This window comes from Suncus etruscus, chromosome 2, assembly GCF_024139225.1.
Source record: "Suncus etruscus isolate mSunEtr1 chromosome 2, mSunEtr1.pri.cur, whole genome shotgun sequence".
NCBI classification, from domain to species: Eukaryota; Metazoa; Chordata; class Mammalia; order Eulipotyphla; family Soricidae; genus Suncus; species Suncus etruscus.
The window spans coordinates 149,566,747-149,585,128 of NC_064849.1; positions in this window are offsets into that span (position 1 = coordinate 149,566,747).

Consider the following 18,382-nt stretch of genomic DNA (forward strand, 5'->3'; position numbering starts at 1 on the left):
AATATTCAGCTTCTTTGCTAGGAGAACCAGTCTATGGTAGGAAGCTTGCCACTAAGAGTGGAGTAACATGTTATAGTAGAGAAGGGGCAAAGATAGTTGGAACTGATTACTCTGGAAAATAACTGGGTATTGAAGAAGATAACATCCTTTAATGCATTTTGAATACATATGCCTTGATTAAAAATTTACCTATATCTACAGTGTTAGTCCAATCCCAAACTCCAGACCCCAGAGGTAAAATTGATACAGCTCCAGGCAACACCAGGAACTAAGCACCATTGGGAGATTTATAACACTGCTCTGACACAAACTTGTGCCAGTTTTGATATGACAACGAGGAAATGACAACTTGACCTAAGACCAGGTTTTCCTATCACATCATCTAACACTAAATGGAAATCAGAAGTGGTATCGTCCTTTGAACTGTGAAAAATAAGAGCACCAACAACAGAAAACTGACTTTGACAACCGTGACTGAACAGAACCTACCTTGGGACCAATAAGGAAAACCCTACCCTAGGCTGTAGCCCAGGACTCTTATAAAACAACAACAAGATGTCTTATTGAAGAGGCCCAACTTGGACAACACAGACTAAGCAGAACCTTTAGATCCATAATATTCTAGGCTTGGCTTAAGGACTGAACGAAAACAGGGAACAATTTTACAGAAGACTGAACACAACAACAATGATGGATAGGAACCTCTAGAACCTTAAAGACTTTATCCTAGACCCTGTCCCATGACCTGCACAAATACCAAGATTGCCAGCTACAGTGGCTTGATTTTCTCACACACAACTGAGAGGAAAGTTTCCTGGCACCACAAAAAAGCCTTTGGGATGGGGTAATGAGCATATATGGAGCCAGTGGTTGATCCCATGATGGTATGCTTCAAGGATGGAGAAATCCTGAATCTCTTAAACCACAGAAATTCCCTTTCTTCCCCAATGCATACTTTGCCTATGCAAAAAAAAAAAAAAGTGGGGGGAACACCAAAACCTCCCACTCCAGCACCCCTACTTTTTCTTGTTTTGATTTATTAGTTTTTTACTTTATTTTTCTTCTCTTTTTTTTTCCACATTTCTCTTTCTTTTTCACTCTTGTGGTTATTATTTGGTGATTTATTTTTATTTTTATTTGCTGGGTACTTTTTTTTCTTTTTCCTTCCATTTTTCTTTCTCTTTTTTTTCTTTTTCTCTCTTCTTTCTTTTTTTTTGGTAGTTGTTACCAAATTTTTTTCTCCCTTTTTTCTTATACTCTTTATCTCCAATGACAGTGGAATCTACAACAAGCTGTAAAGTGGAGACCAATTGCACTAGCATTCTAGGGGGTAAAGGAGGGAGATATAGGATACATGCTGGGAACAGGGGTGGAGGGAGGACAGCATTGGTGGTGGGAATGCCCCTCATTGATTGTCACTGTGTACCATAAATGATGCAGTGAAAGATTTGTAATTCACTTTGGTCACAATAAAAATTTAAAAAAATTACCTATATCTGAACTTCTGGTTTCACATTCACTGTAAAATGTTACTTAGATTCTCTGTATTAAAGTAATTCATATTTATTTTTAAAACATATAATAAATCAAATATATTTCAAAGAATAAATACCAGCATAACACTAGTAATAGACATAATGAATTAATAAAAATGATGCAGGAGCTGGAGCACAGTGGTAGGGCATTTGCCTTGAATGCAGTCAATTCAGGCCTGACTTTGGTTAGATCCCAAGGGCTCCATACGGTTCCCCATGCCAGGAGTGATTTCTGAGCACATAGCCAGGAATAACCCCTGAGAGTCACAGGGTGTGGCCCAAAAAGCAAAAAAAAAAAAAGTGATGTGAAAACATGCAGAAATCTCCTCTGGGCACCATATGTATGACTTATCATAGTGCTAATGAATGATGTTGAGAACACTGAGCAATTCGTTAGTTGTATAGTGTCATCATAGCAATATACTAAAGACTAGATGATGAATAAAAAATGATCAGACTTAAACACCAAGCCCAAAGCCAACTACAACAGAATCAATACCCAATCTATAGTAAGCTAGACACAGAAGGGACCAGTTATACTAGCAGCCCAGGGGGACAAAGGAGGGACGATATGGGATGCATGCTGGGAACAGGGGTGGAGGGAGGACAAAATTGGTGGTGGGAATTACCTGATTCAATGTCACAATGTGCCTAAAATACTACAGTGAATGATTTGTAATCCACTTTGGTCAAAATAAAAATTATTAATTAGGGGCCGACGAGGTGGCGCTAGAAGTAAGGTGTCTGCCTTGCAAGCGCTAGCCAAGGAAGGACCACGGTTCGATCCCCCGGCATCCCATATGGTCCCCCCAAGCCAGGGGCCATTTCTAAGTGCTTAGCCAGGATTAACCTTGAGCATCAAAAGGGTGTGGCCCCCAAAACCAAAAAAAATTATTAATTAATCAAAAAAGAAAGAAGATACTCAATAAGCATGTGCTGAACTGATGAATCCTTGAACGAGAGAATAAAGAAAATTAAAATTATAAAATTTCATTATATTTTTAAAGACTCAGTGTCTAAAGACCAATATTGATGTGTTTGGTCATTTTTTCTCAGACCCCCTTTTTTTTGCATTGTAGATGTCTAAGATCTCTATATGTCGATCTCTATATGTCTTCATGTGGCCTTATCCTCTATCTCATGCTAACCTGTTCTTATAAGAGGAAACATGTCAGATTGAAATGTAGCCTACCAAAATGTCCTCATTTAGCCTTCACTATCACTTTTAAGACCAAATACAGTCACATTCTGAAATACTGGGGGGGGGGGGGTTGTTCTAACTTTAATATAGGAGTTTTAACTGAATATTATTTTGTTCATAATACAAAAACTCATCAGCATAGGGTTAGACTAACAGTAGAAATCTAACCATAAAATCTCAAGTAACAAAAGATATTCTGTTGGGCAATTTTTTTATTGTGACTGAAGTTCATTACACAGAATTATTTACGGTACATAGTGACAATGAATGAAGGGCATTCCCACCACCAATGTTGTCCTCCTTCCACTTCTGTTCCCAGCATGTCTCCCACATATATTTCCTTTACCCCCCAGAATCCTAGTGTAATTGGTCTCCACCTTACAGCTTGTTACAGGTTGGGTATCTATTCTGTTTGGTGTTCCAGTCTGGTCATTTTTTATTTACACTACATGTTCATATGACTGGTCCTGGTATCATTCTTTTCCCCGCTCAATTTATGAGGTTGAATGATTCAAGTTATGCTATAATGTTGGAGATTAAAAGGTTAAGAAAAAGAGAAGAAAAAATTTGGTATCAACTACTAAAAAAGAAAAAAAATCACTGAATAATATCCACAGAAGTGAAAAAGAAAGAAAAAAGTGGAAGAAAAAAGAGAAGAAAAATAATATCAAAAAACAAACAAAAAATAAAACAAAACAAAACAAGAAAAAGTGCTGCAGTGGCAGGGTTTGGTGTTACCTCACCTTTTTTTTTGTTGTTGTTGAGCAATTTTTAATTAACCTTTTAGAGTTTGACATTCTAAGACTCACGGTTATATAGGAAACAAACCCACACTATCCTATTCATGATACTAACTATTGCATTGTAAAGAAATGAATGTAAATATTAAATATCTAGCTTCATATATATTTAAAATGATAAATTTAGTTTTCAGTGAATTTATTCTCTTCTAGTTAGTGCTTATTAGCATCAGTCAAACCTAATGAAGCCAATTAAGTACAAATGACGACGAATTAACTCATCATAAATGTGTAGAATCTATTGGCATCTATGGATCAGGCATTGTTCATCAAAATATTGCAGATTTTCTCATGGGTTAAAGAAGGCAACACAAACTTAGGATCTCCATTGATAGGTACAAACACTGTGCGTCAACACTTAAATCTTAACTGCTAAAAATTATATCTCCTTAGACTGTAACAACAGCTATGAAAAACAGGATGTTTCTTTAAGTATAATTTTCCAATCAATTTTCATTGGCTTAATGCCATGATTCCTAGTAGTGCTATGATATTGTTCAATGCTATTGTTCAGTATAACTCTGCATTTCACATTCAATTTGATTTCAGTACTTGCCAAATAACACTTCCCTAAGACTACTATGGAGATTAAATTTAATAATAGATCTGAAAGCAATCTATTTTTTAAAAACGGCAACACTAAGTGGCGTTTTAGATTCTCGGATCACAAGGATGATTATAAAAGAGCTCATAGAAATGTATATTATAAGTATCATGCATAACTAGGAGCATTGTATTTATTTTCACAAATAATGGAAAAAGTGTAAGATTCACATTCTGATCAGGACAAAATGTTGTTGTTAAAAAAAATAATAATAATAATTGGGGGCCGGGGTGGTGGCACAAGCAGTAAGGCGACTGACTGCCTAGCCTGCACTAGCCTAGGACGAACTGCAGTTCAATCCCCTGGCATCCCATATGGTCCCCCAAGCCAGGAGCTATTTCTGAGCAAAAACACAGAGAACCCCCTAAGAGTCACTGGGTGTGGCCCAAAAACCAAAAATTATATAATAGTAATAATAATTAATAGAGTAGTAAGTAATCAGAGAACAAGTTGTATTCAGGTGGAAAAAGTTTGGATGGACAAGACAATTCAATTAAGATAACACAAGAGAATTACTCAGTTAATGGTAAGGGACGTAAAATACACAGAACTTTTAGGATACCTGCTGGAGCTTTGACCACTCACAAGCTAGAGAAAGATTTTAATCAAACTGTTTTCTTTTCAAACCTCTAGGAAGACTTAGTAATAGACTTAATAGACTTTAGCTGTCAAATACTTTTTAAAATACTATTTATTTATTATCTTTGTTTTGTAAAACTTTGCACTTATATTTGATCTAAATTTGTGGTTGATATCCATGCCTTTTGCTGTGCATATTTTGCTTTCTTTTATTTTGTGCTGGAGGATGACCCCGAATAGTTTTTGAGGGGATACTGTGTTGTTAAGATTCATCTGGGTTCCAGCATGCAAATCATGTACTCCAGTACTTTGACTCATATTCTGGCCTTCTTCTATGCTTATTATTAATAGTCATTTTACTGTCAGATTCACATAGATATATTATATTTGTCTCAGGAAAGCAAGACCTTTTCACATGTAGGAAAGTGAAAGGTTGCACAGTCCCCTTTCATTCCTAGAAAAAAGGAGACAGTGTGTGACTTGACTAAAAAATCTACCAAAATGACAATTTGTGGGTTTAGTAATGACTATCAAATCTTACCCAAGTCTGCATTTATAAAACAGGACTCTAATGGCTTAAATAATTTCCTAGACAAAATTTTTTCTATATCTTATAAAATTATTTGTAAACAAAACTTTTAACTAGGGGCTGGCGAGGTGGCGCTAGAGGTAAGGTGTCTGCCTTGCAAGCGCTAGCCAAGGAAGGACCGTGGTTTGATCCTCCGGCGTCCCATATGGTCCCCCCAAGCAAGGGGCAATTTCTGAGCTCTTAGCCAGGAGTAACCCCTGAGCATCAAATGGGTGTGGCCCCCCACAAAATCTTTTAACTAGAGTCTCTGATAGTGTATAATGTTATTGCAAAAGTAGTAAGAAATTATCATACCCTTGTACCTGAGAACATTGAACAATGATAAAGGGCTAAAGAAACTAAACATACTCAACTCTATATATGATGAAATGAAATGATAACCACTTCTCTGAGCACATGTGTAATAAATTGTGATGTCCACATTACTGTGTTATGCAGTAGGCAAAAACATCCCAACATAAAATTGGAATGAAATCTGACCTTTGTGCTCAATCAGATGACATCAAAGATATGGTAGTCGATAACCTTCTGAAATTGATAGAACTCTATTTTTTTAAAGAAATTATTTGAACACATTAGCTATTTGAATCCTCCCCTCAGGAATTGTTAAATTACTTCAAATATAAAATTACAGTTCAAGAAAGTACATTATAGTACTCGCAAAATGTAATGAAGCAAACTGGTCAGTTCAGTATAATTTGGCATTCTCTTATAATTTGAGATGTTCTCTGAGGCAATCCTGTTGTGATACTATATCCCATCATCCAGTTGAGACAGCTCTTTTCCAACAGATCAAGCAGAAAGTACTAATATTACTAGTATTTATTACTCTTACCATTTTGCTATATATTACTTTTGCTAAATATTATTCAGAGAAAAGAGTTCAAGCAAGAAGGTCCATATATAAATATGAAAGATTCAAAAGAAGTAGCATCACTTGTTGGTTAAAATTAAAATACTTTGTGTTCTTTAAGTTATGCTCAAAGGCTTCCCATAGACACAGAGACTCAGTTTAGTCAGAAATCTTATGCAAAGGAGATACTGATTGTAAAAAATCTCTGGTCACATTGCAAAAACTTAGCTGATCTCAGTAGGCAGATTTATTCTGCTGTTTCTACTTTCATACTTTTAAAGTCTAAGATTAGGTTAATTAAAAATAGTTCCTAATTAACTTTACAACATGGAAGTTTCATTCTAAACTTATTAACTAGACAAAATTTGCCGTAACAATGACTTTTGAAAAGAAAGCTATACAAATCACATTATTGATCTCAGAGCAACAGATAACAGGTAAATAGATATAAAGTATTTAAAATAATTTTAAAGAACCAAGTCCAACACTTAGTATATAATTAATTTTCAGATTTTAATATTTATTATATTTTCTATGACACATTAATATCCCCATTTTAGAAAAAAAGTTCAATAAAACTAGACGAGATAAAATGACTTACTCAATGTCCAAAGTAGAAACAGTATAAAATCTGTTCTGGATCCAAGTTTTATCTAGCTCCAATCTAAGGTTATTTCCATTCTACTAAAGATGACACTCTTGATACTCATCCTACCTAAAATAAAGATGTGGCTCAAGAAGAGAAAGCATTGCAGAGAAAGTTGAGAAGTATAATAAAAAAAATACAGACATGCCATACTAAGCAGGAAGGAGACAGACTGAAGGCAAGGTGGTCATGATAAAGATAATTTGATTCCAGAGATTCAGTGGATAGAGTTTTGACACAATGTCAGTATATCAAGATCCTTTTTTGGGAACATGTGGATAAAAGTTGGGTGAAATTTACAAGTATTTATTTTGTGGAAGAATTCAAAAAATGGAAGTAATGACTAGTTCTGCTAAAAGTCTACATTAGTCAAAGGTTGGTAATAGATAGGGCTATCTTATGACTAGGGAATAGAAATAAAATAGACTTCACAACACTTTATGGTGACATGTTTAGAGCTTGATCATTGTGAAGCATTATTAAGGCATAGAGTAAGTTAAAAATAAATGTTTCAGAAAGGCTTGAGCTATAGTAGAGTAGGTAGGGCATTTGCCTTGCACACACGCTGACCTGGGGTTGATGCCACACTTCCCAAATAATCCCCTGAGCTGCCAGAAGTAATTCCTGAGTGCAGAGTCAGGAGTAACCCCTGAACACTGCCAGATGTGGCCCCAAAACAAAACAAAGTTCAAGGCTTCAGAGCTTTGACTCTAAAAACCTTTAACATGTCTGATACAAATGATAATAGTTCTCAACTGAATTGGTGGGGGTAGCATGAACAGCAAGATCCCAAGTCTAGAAAAGATATGGGTAAAACTTTTGATATAAAAGAAAATGAAGACTGCAAGCAAGAGACACTGAGAACCAAATTGAGTTAATTCTAGTCTGTTGAAATCTATAGGAGACTATGACCAACAAATGTCACTGTGCAGTACAAAATCATAGATAGGAATATAATTTGTAAATGGTCAGGATGGAAATACAAATGTAGAAGTGTACAAAAAAAGTTTTCCAACTAAGAAGTCTAAAGGCCACTACGTAGTCTAAATAATCTAAATGGTCAAAGATGTTTGACCCCTTTCCATGAGTCACAGAGAGGAGTTTCCATTGTTTGGTTGGTTTCTTTTCTTCAATCTTAGTCAACAGGACAAAAGGTTCAGTATCTCACTTTGGAGGAGCAAGCAGGATGCCAGAAGCATTCCATTATCAATGCATTTGTTTTTTCATTTTTGAGAAAACTAGCCACTCTTTCTTCTTGAAGCCCCTAAAAAAGGAACACAAGAGAATTTAAATGTGCTAAGACATTTGAAATTCTAAAAATGCACTTTAGCATTGGCTGTATAAGAATTTCAATGTTCCTGCCAGCTCAGATACAATTTTATCTTTTTTTAATGCTGTTTACAGCTGCTAAGAACCAAGAGCTGTACAAAACAGAAATGATTATCCATGGATGCCGCAGAACCTATGTATTTCCAAAGGCATTTCTAAACTACAAGTAAAATTCTGTAATAGTATTTCCTTAATTAAAATTTAATATATACATTTTTGATTTAGTGATGAGAAAAATACTAAAAATCATAGTTTCCCCTCTTTGTACTATGGCTACTATATCTGTACTTCAAAATCTTTGATATTAGGCACTATCTTCTGTGTTATTTGCTTATGAAGGCACAGAGGTAAAAATACCTCTTCTCTGTTTTATTTTTTTCTCTTGAGAATTCTATCATCTATCCTAGAAAGGGACTATTGCAGGATCTCCAAAGGGGCTACTTTAGAGCTAGAAAATTATCACTTGCTCAATTTTCTCCTTATAACAGAAACACATTTAGCTTAATTTTTTTCTTGCATACCTATAGTCTGAAAATAAAGTGCTCACTTAAGTAAAATATAATGCAATGTCTTGATATAAGTTCAATAAAAAAATATTGTTTCTTGGTACCTGCATTTGAGGCTAATATCAGGAAATCTCATCCAATTCCCTTGGATGACATTCCAGGTATAGACTAAGCCACTGTTGGCCAACAGCAGGACTAATCACTTATGTTTACATCTTGTCAACAGTCCTGAAACTTCACCCAAGAACCTATTGAATCTGCAAAGATACCAGATTTAATTAACCCAATAGAATAAAAGAGAATCTTGAAAACTTGTAACTCATTGGAAAAATTTGCTCATGAAACTTCAATCGTTCTCTCAGGTCTATAGAAGGATCATCAGACATAATTAGATCAACTAAATAAATTACAGGGAACTGCATTCCTCTTGTCTTCACATCTGGTATGGATATATAATGTGGTTTTCTTTTTTCAGAAAAAAAGTAAGTTATTTAAATTAGGCATGTGGATTTTGTGTGTTGACCTTGCTCTGTGAAAAGTAGGTTACCCGTAAATTTCTATGAAATTGGTAGTAAACATGTAAAAGTTAAGATTCTCTTACATAATATTGTCTTTATTTTTTTTTATTTATTTATTTATTTTTTTGTAATGGGATGCTGAGGGATCAAACCCCGGTTGGCCTCTTGCAAAACAAATGCCCTACCCACTGTGCTATTACTCTGATTCCAGATTTCTTGATGTCCAAGATTATACCTTTTAAAATATAACTGGAGAGAGAGAGAGAGAGAGAGAGAGAGAGAGAGAATATTTCTCTTTAGAAGCCATAAAATTTGAGAAATCCTGCAACTAGATTATTGTTTGAGTGATACATCCAGTGGTATTCAAGGTTTACTCTTGAATCTATACTCAGGGATCAGTCCTGGCAGTGATCAAGAGAACACATGGTATGTCAGGGATCAAACCTGGTCAACTGCATGCAAAGCAAACACCTTACTCAATATACTATCTTGCCATTATTTTGAAACCTTGGACAGATTATTTTATTGGCTCAAGCTTATAAAAGTCAGATTAAGCTGCAGGACATTTAAAATAGGAATTTCTCGTCATCTTCTTTGTTACGTAATTTGTGATTTGCCCCCATTTCCTATTCACCACTCTAACTTTTCATTTCCATGTTGGGTTGGGATTTCTCATGACACAGAAAATGCTAGGAGCTTGACCTCTATTTCTAGATAGTTTTATGCAGACAAACCCCTACAGTTCCTGCCTTTGCCTCTGAAACCTCTTTTTTTGTCCTTGAAGTGCACAGGTTCACAGCCAGGCTCTGGCTCTTATTATAGGTTTAAGATGAAGTCTACACTATGAAAAGAACTCTGTTTTTATTTCTTGGGAATTATTAGCTTTCAAAGCCTTTGAATTCCCTGCACATAATTACTGTTTTGGCCCATGATTTCTCTGATATTTGATGCCTCTGAGTGGAATAAATTACCTATCTAACAAGGAGGGTTAATTGGTAGTTGTGAGCCAATATATGTGCCCCTTGTATTATTTTTTAAGTGCTCTGTAAACTCTGACCATTGTTTTAAATCATTTTCAATAGGACCTGTGGTTTAGATTCCTGACTACTAAAAACTAAAAGCAGCATTATTGTAGCTTCAGGTGTTGATGCTGAGGGTTCTTTGGGTTTTGCAATATTTGTCCTCCTCAAAAAGAGGAACGCATTTCAAATATTTAGTATAAGGATTGTGTAACTCTCAGAGGCTTATGCTCAGATCCAGTTTTAAAAACCTTATCCAAATTCAGCTTGAGAGATGAAGTTTCTATAAGATAGCTCTATCACATTCAGCCCACCCTTAGCTGTCTCACAAACTCATCTTTATAAAAAAAAAAGGCTTTTTGCCCCGGGGGTGAGGGAGGAGGATATGGAAGGTAGGACAAAAACGGAGGTGTAGGGAGGACAAATTGGTGATGGGAATCCCCCTGATTTTATGTAAATATGTACCTAAAATATTATTGTCAACAATATGTAAGCCACTATGATCAAAATAAAAATTACATTAAAAATAAATAAAAAAGGCTTTTTGTGTGTTATTAATATACATCTTATCAAATCTAGGGAACTAAGTATGTCTCAATGAAGTAAAACATTAACACCAACTTCCACAGTAAATCGTTTTTTGTGAATGAAAGCTTTTTTAGAGTGCAACTCTTGGAAAAAATTACCTGAAAGTAGTTTAGTTGTATACTATGAAACATAACATTTGCATAATAAAAATGTGTTCGCTCTCGACAGGAAGATTGCAATACTGAAGCAGGTTTCTAATATTTACATGTTTATACCCAGGGCCTACCCTGTGAAGACTAAACTCACCTGCAATACTTTCCTGTAAAATCAAAAAAGGCCTCATGCTTGGGTGCTCTAACAACCATGATATTATTTTAACAATTACAAGATTTAATACCTTGGATTAGTTCCTCTGATAGTGCTATTAGCTGTCACTATATTCAATAATAGGTGCCTTCATCTTTGTTATGACATGATCTTTCCTACTGTTTGTTGACCTTTCAATACAAGGGGGAGGGGACACTCCCAGCCCCCCAAACCTTTAAGCAGCTACTGTAAAGCAGCAGTTTAATTCTCAGCTGGAATGTTTAGAAACCCTCAGTGCTAAATACCTCACTGGACTACTTAAACACCAACAACAGCCTTATGGGGCCTTAGCCGACCTTAAACACATCTTTTTTTGTTAAGAATATTGCATTCTGCCACAATTCTGTGGGCTAACCCTGGGCTCACATTAAATATACCAGTCTCATTGAAGCTTACTGAATTGAGTTGAGTTGTTCTTTGTTTTATTCTCTCTCGGCTTCACCCCCAACTGGGACTGGGCAGTCTTTCTTCCAGTGGAGCGTGCTTTAAAGTAACCCAAAGAAGAGAAGGAGGGGGAGAAAGCAAAAGGTGCAGCTAAGGCCCATAATTAGTCTTGATCCTCCAAGTCTAAAATATTTTAACGCCAGGTTTCTGATTGCAGTCCCCGGCAAAGTGGATTTGGGAATGCAGAAAAGTAATTAGGTCTGTGCATTGAAGTGTGGAGAGCATTTAAAAGTGAATGGGTGGTTACTACAGTCTTGGCAGGCTGTTTTTTATCTTTTCATGCTCTGCCGTTGTTAGAGGTGATGGGTTTATTGCAGTTTTTGCACTCTGGAGGTGGCTGTGTTTTTCTTAACCTAGCCTTTTGCTCTTCATCTCAAAAATGAATCCTCATGGTGTGAGGAAGAATGAGGGGAATTTTTTTTTTAATGAAAACAAGGCACAGGGGCCAAATATGAAGCAGTGAGGCAGAATAAGTTGGGAATAAACCTCAATGCCACAACAGGTCACTTATAAAGATTCTGGGCTTAATTAATAACTCACTGAGCACGGGACCAATGGAGACAATGGCCGCCCAAAGGAGAATGAAAACAAAACATGTCATTCTCTAGCCATGTTCACAGCCATCCAAACTATCTGAGAAGAGGCTGACATCATTAGGCCACTCAGAGTGCTGGTTCAGAAGACACAGACTATAAATGCTGTGGTTGTCCAAAAAAAAAAAAAAAACGCATATTTTTTTATTGCTTTCAGCCTATAGAATTTCTGCAATTTGCTCAGATCACATGTTTATTCAGCCTAGACCTTCCTGTCTGCCAGTTAAGTTTGCCATCAATGTTTTGCAAGTCATAGAAAATGTATGCATTGTCTTCTTTTAATGGGGTAAGAAGCTGAGGTAAAAACTAATCAAATTTTCAAATTAAAAAATAAGAGCAAGATACAGACATTATATTATTATTAAATATCTAAAGTGTGTGGATTATATATATTTTTATTAACTCTGATGATTTTAACTTTGTGAATTTGGGCACTGGTATTGAGGAACAAATCTCTATTCAGTTGCATAATTCACTTTATTAGAATTTAAACACCCATCTTTCAAGAATGAATTAATAAAATTCAAATAGACTCCTTTTAATTTACACAAAGAGTTTGAAGTTTGTTCTTTTTTCTTAATGTCAATACAAAAAGAATGAAGTTTTTGTTTGTTTGTTTGTTTTAGCCATATAGATTGCCACATGGAAAAAAATCATTTTGGGAAACTTGTTCTTTACAAAGCAAAAACATTTAGTGACATTTGCTGAATTTGATAAAAAGCAGAATCAGTTCTAGCTAATGATAAGCCAAAGCTTTAAAAAAAAGAAAAGTAGCTTTGGGGAATTTTGCTTTTGTTGTTCTCTCAGTGCCTGAGTTTTTTGTTTGTTTGCTTTTATTTATGAAATAGGCTTTACTAAGGCCTCCTCACTGCACAGTTTAGAAAACCAGGTTCCTTTCATTTTAACACTTTTAATTTTTTTTATTCAGTATCTTAATTATATGCTATTTTGTCATTTTCTGGTCTGGTGTATGGAAAGTGTATATTTATTCAACCACATTTAGTTCACAGTTTATTGGATTTGTCTCCATTTGTAGTGAACAAGAATGTGCACTTTACTGGGTGACATATTATCACTTTAGCCCTGCTGGACTCAAAGCAATTCTCTCACCTCAAGTTTCCCATTAAAAAATTAATAAAGAGGTGATATTGTTCAGCAACCTTATGTTGCAAGTCTCCCAAAAGATGCAAAGAAATTATTTAATGCTGTTGTAAATAAGATGTACATCTTCACCATAGCTTATTTTTTAACAGAGAAAACTTATAAACACATAAATGTCTAGCAGTGAAAAATTAACTAAGTAAAGAAGTGATATATTCATACAATGAAATGGTATGCAGCATAAGATATGATGTTAGGTTAAGACTATTGAATGACTAGAAGAGATTTTTCTAATTATATAGTTTAAAAAGCAGGTTGTAAGCAAAATACACAGTATAATCCTCTGGGTGTATATGGGCCTATTAAAGTGCATATTAAATTGCATAATACATAATCATTATAAAAAAAGAGTAAGTCTATTTCGAAGAAAGATAAAATTTTTTCAGAATGTTAATAAAGTTTACAAGTAGTATAATTAAGGGCTGCTATCATTTTCTTGTCTCTGCTTATCTATATTTTGTAAAGTCGACTCAATGAACTTATATTAAAACAAGATGGTTATGTAATAAACTATTAACAAAAGTTGTTCAACAATAACATGCAAAACTGTGTTATTTAATTTTCTTTGTATACTTGTAAAAATATTCAAATAATTCTCTGAATGCAAAATGGCATAAAGTAGAAATATAGCTTTTTATCTCACCCATATCCCATTATTGTTGTTGTGCCTGAATGTGAAACTTTATTGCTCACATTTTTTTCTAAGATTTTTCATCAGCGATCTGATGCAGAGAAAAGTGTGGAGAAAATTAACAGCTTTTCACAAGTAAACAGAGGATCTCCTTGCCTTTTATTCATGTAGAAACATAGTACATCACTGGACCTGATGAATAAGACCAAGCTGACATCAGGCCAGTATATTCCTGTTTGAGTCCTTGAAGTCATCTCCACATTAAGATTCAGCTTCTATGTGCAGAAAATATTTCTTCTTTAGATGCATAATGGCATCTCCTTATGAAAACAGGGAGTGAACACAAGTATATCCAGGTCAGATGCATTAGGTATACAAACAATTGCTGGGAAAATAAATAGCTCTTCTACAGCCCAAAACTTAAAAAGTTTGTACTTAGCATAGACTCTTACTTACTGTGAACCATGTGATAGTAACTCAACTGTTGTGTTTCATTTGAAAATAAACATGATAGAAATGTTGACCCAGGTCCCCAGGTTCTAGCAGAAGATTGGTGAAGCACTTCAAAAGTTTTTGTATGAAAGTAATAGGTGCTATTTAAGAAAAGTTTATAAAAATAATTAAATACCTCCTAAAATTTTAATAATAACATTGTGATTTGACAACCTATGATCTAGACATAATTGAAAATTCACAACTAAATTTCCAGACATATCTATGTCATATGCCATAGTAGGTTTATGGATATTTTTTAGGGAGGTGCATAGTTGGCAGAGCTCAGGACTTATTCTTGACTCTACACTCAGAGACCATACCTGGTGGAGCTTGGGTGACGATACATGATGCCAAGATCTAGACTAGGTCAGACATGTGCAAGGCAAGTCCCCAATCTGCTATCCTATGATATTTTTTTAAAAATTCATTATTTTCCTAAAAAAGAACAACATATACTCATCAGATATTTGTGTGGATTTTCTGGCTTTCTGTGGTTTAAAAAAGAACCCCACCCAAAGATGAGTTACTAAGAATGTTCTTGAAAACATCATTTTCTACAAATCAAATGGTCTTTAAGCAAGTAGAAATTAGCACATTGGCTAATATGACACAATTACCCTTGTGATACAACTCAAAATCACAAACCACACACAAAAGCCACAAGCGGCTAGAATCTAGAGCTGTCCTGTAATTATGTGGCTTTTTTGCTGCAGTCACCCTAAGCTTCTGTGGCTTCCTGATGGAATACCACTGAGTGATCAGCAGCAATATGTTTCTGATTTATCCCATATCCCTTTCCTGTTCCTGCTGGGCATGATCACCTTCTACAATCTCTGATCTGAGACCAGACAATGCCCTAGTTGCAATTTGTTATATTTTCTAGATGGTTTACCAAATTTTCTATGTGGCCAAAAGAGATGGTTGTTAGTAATTTGATATCTCCTGTGATTTGGATTATAGACTTCAACCGCCATCTTTTGGCCCAGCTGTGTGTACACATAAAGGGAAAAGGCAGAGAAAACTCTTAGAAATCCTGATTAAGAACTGGTACTTTCTATATGCCTTCTGGAATTTCTATCCTTACAAAATAAAACACAGCTTCCTATATTTGGTTTATTCTGTATCAGATTTTGCAGTCCTCATATCTACTCAGTGTAGTGGTTCAAATAATTCAAATTCTGAACAGAGAGATAATTCAATAGACTGAAGCTCATGCTTTGCATGCATGAGGCCCTAATTCCAACCTGTGCACCTCATATTAACTCAAGTACTACTAAGAGTGACTCCTAAGCACAGAATCAGGACTAGCCATTAAACACTGCCATGTGTATTTCCCAACACACTTATCTTTTATGTTTTCTTACCTTACTCTTCTATCCAAAAGAGGAGAATAACAAGCTACTGTCTAGTGTTATAAAAGGGGTTGAGATGACGCATCTAAGTACTTCCCAGAATATTGGGCACATAGTATTTATTCAATTAATGATAACAGCATTGTTACTGCAATACATTATAGCTGTGGCAGTTGCTAGATTCCTTATTTGGTAACTAATTTGGTAATTAGGAAGATTAAGTGGCTGGCAAGACAGGATTCCCAACTCTGAGAATCCTGATCCAATCCAGAAACTCTGATCGCAAAACACATGTTGTTTCCACTCCCTTCCAGTCGTTTCCTCTTTGGGAAAAAGTCAGGGCAGTTTATTAGAAAAAACTCAATCTACTGAATCTACTAAACTGGTCAAAATGCCCACATGTAAAGTCTCAAAACATGAATTCAGGCATGAGAGACAGATATTCTTTTATCTTCAATATAACGTTCTCCTGTCATATTCCAAATACTGTGTTAGTCCCAATACCACAGTAGTAAGACTTGTTACAGTCTCTCACAAATTTCTAAGCACTAAGGGCAGAAAAGAGAGCAAAAGTAATCACTCTTTTCTTCTCCTTTTTTTCTTTGGTGGAAAATCCATGACCTCTGTGACCCTCAACCCAAAACCATAGCCCAAGGCTTGGTATAAGCTAAGGGTGGAGGCATATGGGGAGGGCTGATGATGTTAGAGAAAGATGAAATAGGAGCAGAAACAAAGGCCAGTAAACAGAATGAAAGAAGCTTGGAAATGGGGGAAAGGAGGGGACCTGGAAGCAAAAACGAAGCACAGAAAAAAGATTTGGAGAAAGATTGAATAAATTGTTTGCTTGTGCTGTTTAGCAAAATCAGCTAAACTTGGCTTTCAGAAAGTTTCACACAAAATCATTTTCACTGATTATTTTTTGGCACAAGAAATTTTGTAAAATTTGAAATTTCACAAAGTGACACAATTTGCTAAAAATGCCATTCAACACAACTTGATGTAACCTCAGAAATGTTATTATGATTCATTAGAAAAACTTTAAAATGTGGTAGTGTCCTAAAATCTTGGATTGTTGCCACAAGAATCACTGGCAGCTGAAAACCAACATAAGAACCAAAAAGCTTAGTCTATCTACTCTACAGGCAAATGCCATGTATTCTATATAGTTTGCTTCACTTTAATAACCTACAGATCGTTTTGTAGTCATTTTTATTCTTTTATTTTCTTTTTTCCCCAAGAGTCAAATCCTGGAGCCTTTATACATGCAAGCATTTCTATATAAAATCTATATGATCTATTTACCAACAAGGAATACCTTACAGACAGCTGCAACTGAGCTCTGAAAGTCTCTGTTTAGATTCCACTGCTGCATTATAAAAATTTGCCTAATCTGGGGCAGGAACAATAGTACAGCAGTTGGGCATTTGCCTTGCAAGTGGTTGACCCAGGACAGATCTCAGTTTGATCCCCAGCATCCCATATGGTCCCCCAAGCCAGGAGAAATTTCTGAACACATAGCCAGGAGTAAACCCTGAGTGTCACTTGGGTGTGGCCCCAAAAAAAAAACAAAACAAAACAAAGAAAAAGAATGTTGGTCTAATATTAATTGAAATCAATAGACAGCATCATCAGCTAAGGTATGGTCACAGTCCACACTTTTTTAACATTAAGAAAGTAACTCAGGGGCCGGAGCAAGCGCTTGGGTGCTTGCCTTGCACACGCTAACAGGGTGTGGCCCAAAAACCAAAAAAAAAAAAAAAAAAAAAAGAATTTGCCTAATCTTTGTGTATGTTCATGGATGTGCATGGACAAGCAGGTGTGTGTGGGTGTGTGTGGATGTGTGTGTGCATGAGAGAAAAAGAGAGAGAGAGAGAGAGAGAGACTTTCCAGACAAGATAATGTTTGACTGCTTAACAGAACCCACTCTCTAAATAATGTTTGACTGCTTAACAGAACCCACTCTTTAATATAGTTCTGGGAAACATATGTCACATAATATCTAAAAATTCTATTCAATATTGGTCTTGAAGGCTACTGCCCCTTGAGAAAAGAATTTTTTTCTTGGCTGTGCAAGCAAAAACCGCAACAGAGAATAGAAATTCTAAGTTACAGACAAGAAGAATGAAAGAGGAAAGAAAGAAGTGAGTGGACAGAATGAAGAAAGATTAAGTTCCAGCTTTATTAGCTCATAAAGTATTTGAACAAATTGTTAAATTTTTTAAACTTTATTTTCTTGTATAGAAATAAGAACAATATAACATCTACTGCTTGCACTAGAAGTCAGGGCTTTGTAGTTTAACACTTTGCACAGATATATTATTAGATTTTGTTACTATTACATTATTATTTCTATCATTATTGCACACGTTAAATTATACAAAAAAGTAATTCCATTTTCTCAACACTCTTTCAGTAGCTCTCCCACTCCTACTTTTGCTTTCTATCCCTTTGTCTTCATGCCTCAGATTTCAACTATCAACAGCTCCTGACTGTAGGGTTTCTTGAGCAGCCTATTTTTCATAATTCAAATAGGCTTCTTCAACCCAAACGAATATACTCATTTACTGTGTACATAAGCTGGTGTACTCTTACCCTCTGTTGAACTCTTACCATGGTGACTGAAATTGTGTATT